Below are 10,565 nucleotides of genomic sequence, written 5' to 3'. Positions count from 1 at the left end.
CCAACCCAGCTGCTAGACTGTGGAGAAAACGCCAAGACAAATTTTTCAAACAAATAGAATCAATAGAAGCCAAATAGGAAGTATGATTGTGTATTAGTCTCCTAGGGCTGAGGAAACAAAGGACCGCAAACTGGGTGGCTTGAAACAATATAAATTTATTTTTTCACAGGGCTTGAGGCCATAAGTCAAAATCAATGTGTCAGCAGGTTTGGGTATTTTTGGGGGCTCAGGGAGGATCTTTTCTCGGGCTCTCTCCTCACTTCTAGTGGTCCCTTGGTTTGTAGCTCTATCCCTCCTGTCGCTGCCTCTGTCTTTATGTGGCTTTATCTGCGTCTAGTAGCCTATGTTCTTCTTATAAGGATTGGGTTTTGAGCCCACTGTAATCCATCTGCAAAGACCCCCATTTCCAATTTAGCTCACATATCCAGGTACCAGACTTCACTGGTGTCTCAGATGGTAAGGAATCCACCTGCAATGCAGGAGACCAGGGTTAGATCCCTGGATCATGAAGATCCCCTGGAGAATGGAGTGGCAACCCATTCCAGTATTTGCCTGGAGAATCCCATGGACAGAGGACCCTGGCACCCTACAGTCCATAGAGTTGCAAAGAGTAGGACACGACTGAGCGACTAAACTTGTATGCACCTAGGTACGAGGGCTTAGGACTTCAACCTGTCTTACGCGAGAACACAATTCAAACCACACTGATAATTTTTTTAAAAAGGGACTAATATGTGAATAATTTAAATAGGGTTGAATTATTTCCACAAGTAAACTTACCATAAGACTAAGGTTAGAACTTTATTAAATCCCTTGGTACAACATTTCCTCGGGTGTGTTTTCTAACACTAGTCTGCAGAATATTAGGAAGTACTGCTTAGGGGAAAAGGGGGCTTTTATTATTGAATAGTTTTAAGAAACTATAGGTCAAATAAAGTTAAATTGCCTTACAGACTATTTGCAGGACTCCTCGGGAACTTTAATATGCCAGAGTGTATCATAAGGACGTAGTATATGCTTCCTAAACTCATATAATGACAGACCATTTTTTAACTTGAGTGCTGTCCTAGGGAACACCCTTTCTGAGACCTTGATTTCATAGGTAACTTTATGTTGTAACTATCTGTTTACAAATTTTTCTCAGTAGGTTATAAGCTTCTGAAAGGCAGAATCCATATTTCACTAATCTTTGAATCCTCAGAACATGCTTAGCATCTGACAGCTATAGGGCCATGTGGTTGTACAGGATACAAATGAATGATGCTTCTCAGACTGATAGGACCCAACCACACCAGACGTGTAAAGTGGTGTTCATCAGTTAGGATTTCTTTCAGCCATGTCACAAGTCCTGGCCATTCTTCCCTGACAATTAAAAGGGTTACTTTTTTTCTCAGATAATAGGAAATTTGGGAGGAGGCAGTTGAGAATTGATGCACAGCTCTGCTCAAAAGAAATCATCAAGGACACAGATCTGCCTTGTTTCAATTTTCAGTAGCAGGAGGTCTTTTCTCAAGGTTACAGAATGGCTGCTTCATAGCCAGCCTCCACTTCTGGGCTTCAGGCAGGAAGAGAAAGTCCATTCTTTCTCACTCTTTATCTCTCTCTCTCTCTTTCCTTCCTTCCTTCCTTCCTTTTGTATCATTCTTGTTCCTTCTCCCTCCTCCCCTCCCACACCCCTTTCTTTCCCGTTTTTTCCCCTTTAACATTTAAGAAATCAGTAGCTTTCCCAGAAACCACACCAAGAATTTCAGCCTATATTTTATTGTCCAGAAGCCTGCCACACAGTCTCCCCCTAGATTCAAGGGCGTCTAAGTAGGTGTACTGATAGGTTCATTATCAAGGCCCACCTGGCTCCCCAAAATGGAATCCCATTGGCAAAGAAGAATGAGAAAAAGACTTTTCAGCAGCAGGCTCTCGAATCCCATGCCATATAGGTTTGCTTGTCACTGTTGTTATTGTTAACAGTACTGGAGTTGTGACTGGTGCCCCCCTATTTATAGAAAAAAACGTTTTTAAAACATTTAAATATTTTTGTATTTTAAATTCCATGAAGAAGAAATGTGTTTCAGTAATCACTGAAACTGCTAGGTTATGTAACCTCCTAGTAATAAACTATCTCGATGGGGGAGAAAAATGTGTTGGAGAGTGTCCCAGGAATTCTGGACCCAGGATAGTAGGCTAATTGAGTGCTTATGCAATCACTGGATAAATTCACAATACCACTGAACAAGAAATTAAATATATAACCTCAAAATATTTCATTGATTCATTGCGTTGGGAAACTAGTGTTAACTTACTTCATCTTATTGATCCAGCATGATAAATAGAGCATTTTAATGGGGTCTTGGATTCCATAAAGATTTAGTTTCCAACATCTGTAGAAATTTTAGATCAGCCAGCCAAACAACTACCAATCATTTTTAAATTTTTAAAAATTTTAATTGGGAGATAATTGCTTTACTGTGTCGTGTTGGTTTCTGCAGTACCTCAGCATGAATCAGCTGTAAGGATATATGTATTCCCTCCCTCGTGAGCCTCCCTCCCAATCTTGAGCCATGGTGGTATGAAGTTTGCTTTACAAAATTGGTGTCCTTTCCCTCTTAGATACAGCCATACTCAATTAAAATCATGCAATGTTAGCTAAGTAACAGGGCAGCAACCAAGATTGAAATTGTGGAGAAAAATTCCGAAGCGTGTCTGAATAATAGGAAGCAGGAAGTCAGAAATAGAAACTGCTTTCTGCTGTGATCACATCAGTGCAGCTGTTAGATTCTCCAATTGATTTGGGGAGTGTAGGAGACACAAATTAAAAATAAATAACTGTAGCAGCCTTGCCGTGACTTTTTCTGTCACATTTAATTAATTGGAAGTTTGGGACAACTTAGGACTTTGCTATAGCTGCATTATTTGTCTTTCTATTCTTGGGCTTCCTGTCCCTATTTAGAAGGTAGCTCTCCTTCAGGTTTTTAAAATTTTAATATCAACACAACTAATCGAGGAACCACTCATGATTAAACAAGTTGCTCTAGTACCTCTGACTTCTAAAACATGAATCAAGTGGGACTGATCTAACTCTCCCTTAGATGACAGCTCATAAAATCCTATTTTTAGGGAGAGAATGCAGAAGTTTTTAGACCACATCTCCCAAAGATTATGGGATTGCAAAAATATTACCCGCCCTTCCCCCAACTCATTAAGACCAGATCTAGAGACTTAGTCAAACCTCAGCCCCAAATTCTGTGGCCAAATTTTCTGGTAGGTACGTGGTGCATTTTCACTGCATTTCACTCCCTTCAGGTTCTAAATGAAGCCTTATGTAACGGGCGGAGGACATGCTGGGCCTTAGGCTCCTAGATAGCTTCTCCGGGTCCTTTCTTCATTTCTTTTTGTCTGAGGGCCTTTGCATAGGCTGTTCTTTTTATTCCATCTTGTTCTTTTTTTTTTTAATTGGAATATATAATTGCTTTACAATGTTGTGTTGCTTTCTGCTTACAACAGGGTGAATCAACTACAAGTATACGCATGTCCTCTCCCTCTTCAATCTCCCTCCCCCACGCTGCCTCTGCCATCCCACCCTCAGTCATCATAGAGCACTGAATTTAGCTCCCTGGGCTAGATAGCAGCTTCCCACTAGCTATCTGTTTTACACATGGTAGTGTATGTTTGCCTAGAATATTCTTCTCTTTTCCCAGAGTTCCTTTTGTCCTACATTCCTTTCAGGTCTTCTAAATTTCATTGGCATACTAAGTGAGTTTTCCTCAGTTATGAGCTCCTGAGTACATTTCTACCTTACACATCACATGTAGAATTATTAATAATTATATTATCACATATTATTAATTGTGCTATGTTATTAATAATAATTATTAAAAATTTACCTGGCTACCACCTTATTTTATTTCTTGTGAAGTGAAGAAGAACTAAAGAGCCTCTTGATGAAAGTGAAAGAGAAGAGTGAAAAAGTTGGCTTAAAGCTCACATTCATAAAACTAAGATCATGGCATCCAGTCCCATCACTTCATGGCAAATAGATGGGGAAACAGTGGAAACAGGGGCTGACTTTATTTTTTTGGGCTCCAAAATCACTGCAAATGGTGACTGCAGCCATGAAATTAGAAGACACTTATTCCTTGGAAGAAAAGTTATGACCGACCTAGACAGCATATTAAAAAGCAGACACATTACTTTGCCAACAAAAGTCCATCTAGTCAAGGTTATGTTTTTTTCAGTAGCCATGTATGGATGTGAGAGTTGGACTATAAAGAAAGCTGAGCGCTGAAGAATTGATGCTCTTGAACTGCGGTGTTGGAGAAGACTTGAGAGTCCCTTGGACTGCAGGGAGATCCAACCAGTCCATCCTAAAGGAAATCAGTCCTGAATATTCTTTGGAAAGACTGATGTTGAAGCTGAACTCCAATTCTTTGGCCATCTGATGCGAAGAACTGACTCATTTGAAAAGACCCTGGTACTGGGAAAGATTGAAGGCCGGAGGAGAAGGGGACAACAGAGGATGAGATGGTTGTATGGCATCACCAACTCAATGGACATGAGTTTGAGTAAACTCTGGGAGTTGGTGATGGACAGGGAGGGCTGTCGTACTGCAGTCCATGGGGTCACAAAGAGTTGGATATGTCTGAGCGACTGAACTGAACTGTTTTATTCCCCGAGTGCAATGTAATAGAAGCAGGTCTGAGAGATATAGGAGAGAAATAGAGAACTATGGATCTGACCCAGCATTGGTTTCCCATTTTTATTACTATTTTAACCCTTATAACAATGTATTATAATAACCTCTGTACATGATGTTTTTCTTTTTTTTCCCTATTGGATTGTTTGTGCCCCAGTCCCGAATGCTTGTTCTCCTAGGCAAACATTTATTGGCATTGGCTATTCCCATACCACAGGAGGTGACAATCTAGAGTCTAGTCAGCTACTCATGAAAAGTAATTAATTTTTCAAGCCGTCATAAGCCAAATACCAAACAAATCAGCAGACACAATAGACCTGTATTATCCATTCTGGTGGCTTCTAGCCACAAATGAGATGGATGGAGGAGCAATTTATTTTGATAATCATTTTAGTTCCTGGAAAGGGTACCACATTAGAATAATGACATAGCATAAAGTTTGTAAATAGAAATTTAAATGCTGCATAGTTTATAAAGCATGTCATAATGAAATTCTGGATATTGGCTAAAGCAATGCCTCAAAAATGCTAAAGACACAGATGCAGAATTAAAACTAGTGGGCTAAAATTTTATAACAGGATGTGGAAGAAAAGTAAGACATGGTATTAGTGAAAGGTTACTATTTTTAGGACTTGCTTGGGGCATAGTCACGTCTCAACAATACTTAGAAGTTTGTAAAATATTATTAACTTCTAAATCTTGTACTATGTAAAGTAATTGCTTGTTCAAAAATAAAACTAAGACTAGGGAAGAAAAGAAAAATGGTAATACTAATATGTTTTATTTTTAACTTTTGATTTACTAATACATCTTTTTAAGTTGTTATGTAAACATTATATATTCTTAGAAGATGATTTTTGAGATTATAAACATACTTTTTAAAATATATGTTGTGAAGATTGGCTTTAGGAAGTAATGATAGAAATAAGTAGCATATATGATGATGGAGATTACTACACATTTGTGGTAATTGTGGAGATTTTGCTGAGAGAACAGTTATAGAACCACTTCCCAGGTAACTAGTTTCTTGAAGTCCTTCCATGATTATGCAGCAATTCTGATTTTTGTTATCATTGTTCCATTATTAAGACATTGTGGTTTTTCAAGAGTTTTTCCCTGATACATCCAATGTGCAGAATGTTTTTATTATTCTTTACCCTCAAAACAACTTCCGACCCAAGTATTTTTCATTATTGTGCTCGCTTTGGCAACACATATACTAAAATTGGAATGATACAGAGAAGATTAGCATGGCCCCTGCACAAGGATGACATGCAAATTTGTAAAGCGTTCCATATTTTTGCTGTGAAACACCCAACTCCAACCCTCATAACCCCCAGTGGTCCACCATGGAGATGGCAGCAATAAAATATTTTGCCACACACAAAAAAGTATTTTTCATTATAAAAGAATTTAACATTTTAGAAATCTCTCCATGACTGAAATGTCTGTTTTTTAAATGAACTATACCTGTTTTTTTTAATGAACATAATGGATGTGCAGGTTCCAGTCAATATTTCACTTTAAAGTTTGGTGGATTTTTAATGCATTCAATGAATGCTACTGATTGCATTAATGCAGTCCATTTACAAAATAGCTGCATTTTATAGTCAATATATCAATATTAGTTACCAGACAAGTTCTCCAAATCCTCCAAATGAGAAAGTTGAGATTTGTTTTGTAATATTGCAAGAACACATTTCACTCAAGAATCATAACTTCAAATAATTTACCTTTTTTTGGTTTCCAGATTATACAGAAAAATTGGTTGATTTCTTACAAACTGTAAGTTGAATGGGAAGTTTCCTTTACTAAGGCTGAGAATTGATTTATGGGAAAGTGTTAAATCTCTTGTATTTGCATTTGTGTATTTGAAACTTGGCTCTTCCCTTATTTGGCTCTTCATGTGACATGGGATTTTACTAAGGAATATATTTGTCATCCCACATCCCCCTTTTGTAATGACAACATGCATGGGGCAAGAAATCATATGCAAATTGCTTTTGTATCACTCTGGAGTGTGCAGGTTTGTGACCACTAAAATAATTATTTCTTAATAATATATTTTAAATGAAAACTCAAAAAAGAGTGGATACATCTTCCAAAATATTATGTGTTGCAGTAAATTATGTTTTATTGGCCATTCTATCAACCTGGCATTTCTCTTAATAAAGACATTTGTGTTTTGGCAATAGCAGGTTAAGTTGAGCTAATTTGTGTTTATTATTGTGACCCTGAAAATGTGTAAGATTTTTAAATACCCTCTGACTTATCAAAGAAAGATTAAATTATATTTCCAAGTCACTTCAGTTTCCAGAAAGTTGTAATTCTTTGAATATATTTATTCTCTATATAATAATAGGCAAACCTCTATTTATCAGAATACTTTATCCCTAGTATATATTATTAAAAGAAACCCTTGAATTAGCAGTCATTTTCCACATCAAGTACTTCTTTACAGCATGTTGCATTTCTTGACGTACTAATTATTATAAAATATGACTAACTTATTTTCCTTTTATCCATATATTCTGTGGAAAACAAAGTTAAAGTGAAAATATTTGAATAGTTTTCTATTTAGGAGAACCCCAAATGATGAGGTGTTGTTAAGTTATTAGATCCCCTTAACAGTATCATTATTAGTGCCTTTCTTCTAACCCAGGAGCTTATAATTGCATAAGAGATCATTGGACTTTTCTAAATATGAGAAGTAGACTCTGAAAACCTCAACTAAGGCTAAGTTTTTTTTTTTCAGTGTAGTTAAAACCAAAAGGAACATGTTAATTTCAGCATTAAAAGTAGGTAATATAATCAGCAAATGGATATAAATCAGGATATTTAAAGGAACTTGTCCCATAGTAAGATAGAAATTAAACTACTTGGCCAGGTTCTCTATTCTGTTGCACTTAAAAATCAGTAAATAGGCAGAACTTTAACACTAAATTCTTGAGAGTTTTAAACCAACCGTCCTTCAGTTTCAAGACCCTGAATTCATCTTCCCGACTGGGTTGGCCTCCTTCCCTTAACAAGGACTCAGAGGCCTAGTGGAATTTACACTAATCAAACAGGGCTGGCAACCAGACAGCTCAGTTTCAATACAAGGAGAAGCCAGGAGCAGAACCCAAGTTACTGGTGTGTCTCGTACTTTGCACCACTCAGCAGAGCAGACAGTCTTCTCCAGTTTCACCTTGAAAGGATGGTGCTTACCCTCTTGCACCTGTCTGTAATCCAGGGGAAATGTAAATTGAGCTGATAGGGCTGGTAACAAGCCTGAATAACTTGTTTGGGACCCAGGATTTACTCTTTCAGTAAAACTACTAGAGGATCTTTGCTTTACTAAAGGATTCTTTGTATCTTTGCCACAATTTCAGCTATTTTACGTATTAATTCCTACTTCATGTTGTCCTGGCTTGTAATTTATTGTTGTTGTTGTCGTTGTTCAGTTGCTAGATCGTGTCTAACTCTTTTGCATGCGACTCCACGGACTGTAGCCCACCAGGCTCCTCTGTCCATGGGATCTCCCGGGCAAGAATACTGGAGTGGGTTGCCACTTCCTTCTCCAGGGGATTCTCCTGGACCAGGGATCGAACCCATGTATCCTGCTTAGCAAGGTGGATTCTTTACCACTGAGCCATCAGGGAAGCCGTGTGATTTACTGTAAGACCTTAAGCTGGATTTAAATTTAAGAAGCTCAGATCTGAAGATTATTTCAAAGTTTGTTTCAGAAGGTAAGACTGGCTAGAGTTGTAGAGTGTCCACTAGCAGTAGATTCCCATTCCAGCTCTGCCAAATGTAGGTCTGGCAGGGTTAACCCTCTTAACCCAAGTTCCTCATCTCTAATATGAGGTTCATAACACCTTCCACGGAGAATGTTACTGGATGTTTAAAACTCAGATATACCTGGAGCCCTTGGCACATAGGAAGGATTCAGTAATTGATTGTTCTGAACCTCTTTCTTCCTTTTCTCATTTCCCTTTTAAGATGATGCAAGGCTACCAGCAATGTCAGATTTTCTGCTTTTCTATAGCTCTTTACTTTTGTCCCTCTGATTCTTCTTTTCCTCCTTCTCTAAGACTGAGCCTTATGCTTTTTATTAAATTATATTTTAGCATTAGGAAATGAGCTTTGCATCTTATTATTACCAGAAAAAATGTCTCCGTGTGTGTGTGTGAGCGTGTGTGCTGATATTTATGCTGTACAGTGTCAGTTCATATATTCTGGCCAGAATATCTTTATATCATGGATCTTAATCCCTGCATTCTATCTTTTCTGAAATGGTAACATGTTGCAGTGGGGCAGTAATGGAGTAAAAGGGCAGGGAATGATACTGGAAAATGACAAGTTAAATTTTCTTCTCTCTTCTGGTCCTGTCTTGGTGTGTTGATATATTTACTTTCTCAATGGAAGGAAAGGAGAATATTTTCCCTCTACCATTTTCAAGATAAAATCAAGGCTCCTGAGCCTGTAAACTGATCACTGCTGAGACAAGCAAACTGACAAGGAGTGAAACTGTAGAGTTCACATAAGTTGTGTTTACTATATGGGAAACACCATGATGTGGATGGCATGAATTATCTCATTAATTTCACAAAAACTCTCTCATTATCTTTCTATTACAGATGAGGAAGTTGAAGTCTAAATGGGTTAAGATAACTCCTCTCATGGAAGTGTCTGGGCCAGGATCTGAACCCAGACAGTCTGGTGCTGAGAAGAACCTAATCTGCCTTCTAATGGATGATGTGAACTCACCACCGAGGGCTACAATCAGTGTCCATGTCCTAAAATTGTGCTACTCACCAGATCTGCCAACATGACCTGGGAGCTTATGAAAAATCTTAACCTCACCTCAGACTACCAAATTTTAATTTGCATTTTAAGAAGATCCCCAGGTAAGTAGCATACATATTAAAGTTTTGGCTACACACGACTAGTGCATTATTTCTAGGATCATGTAAATATTTTTTGTGTGATGCAAGAAGAAAAAAATCAGGATTTTAGATCTCAAAAGGATTAAGATTTAGAGACAATGCAGTTCAACCTCTTCATTTCATAAACATTGAAAATGTTACATGGTGGTTAAATATGTGTTTAAAAATAAATAAAGTTTAAGAATTCAATAAAAATTTATTGAGGGTCTGTCACCTGCCAGACTATATGCCAAGTGGGATGGGGATACAAAGACACATAAATTACATACCCCGGGAAACCAGTGGAAGGGACAAAGAGCATGAAATTTATAGGTGCTATGATATAGAGTGTGTATAATGAAGCACTGAGGAACAAAGAGGTTGAGATAGGGATCAAGATAGACATTTTTTTTAAAGCTCTGACATTCAATATATTTAATTTTATAAATTTAATTAGTTTTTGGCTGCACTGGGTCTTTGTTGCAGTGCATGGGCTTTCTCTGGTTGTGGTGCATGGGTTCTCATTGCAGTGGCTTCTCTTGTTGCACAACACAGGCTCTAGAGCATGGCTTAGCAGCTGTGGTACATGGGTTTAGTTGCCCCATGGCATGTGGGATCTTTCCGAACCAGGGATCAAGTCCATGTCCCCTGCTTTGGCAGAGGGATTCTTAACCACTGGACCACCAAGGAAGTCCAAGAAAGACATTATTGCAGATGTCGTGTTGGAGCTGAGTGTTGAAAGATCAATGGGTATTCACCAAAGGCATTGGAAATTGAGCCTTTTAATTTGCACCTGGGCCAGTGAACATCATAGTCAGAGAGGGGAGATACTCAGAGGAGTGGACGTCAAAGTTGGCTTCATATAGAATCAGCTGGAGAACTTCCAGAATGCCTATTCTTGGGTCTACCTCCAAAGTTACTGATTTAGTTAGTCTGGGAGAAGATCTGGACATTTGTTTGCTTATGTTCTG

General features: G+C 38.1%; 1 non-coding gene across 1 annotated transcript; it reads left to right on the top strand.

The window, feature by feature from the left end:
- Positions 1-5,882: 5,882 nt before the first annotated feature.
- Positions 5,883-5,989, top strand: LOC136173829 (U6 spliceosomal RNA). Its single transcript, XR_010664309.1, has one exon. It is a non-coding gene; the product is annotated as a U6 spliceosomal RNA (small nuclear RNA).
- Positions 5,990-10,565: the final 4,576 nt, after the last annotated feature.

This window comes from Muntiacus reevesi, chromosome 8 (genome assembly GCF_963930625.1).
Source record: "Muntiacus reevesi chromosome 8, mMunRee1.1, whole genome shotgun sequence".
Taxonomy (NCBI): domain Eukaryota; kingdom Metazoa; phylum Chordata; class Mammalia; order Artiodactyla; family Cervidae; genus Muntiacus; species Muntiacus reevesi.
This window is presented reverse-complemented; position numbering and strand designations above follow the sequence as displayed.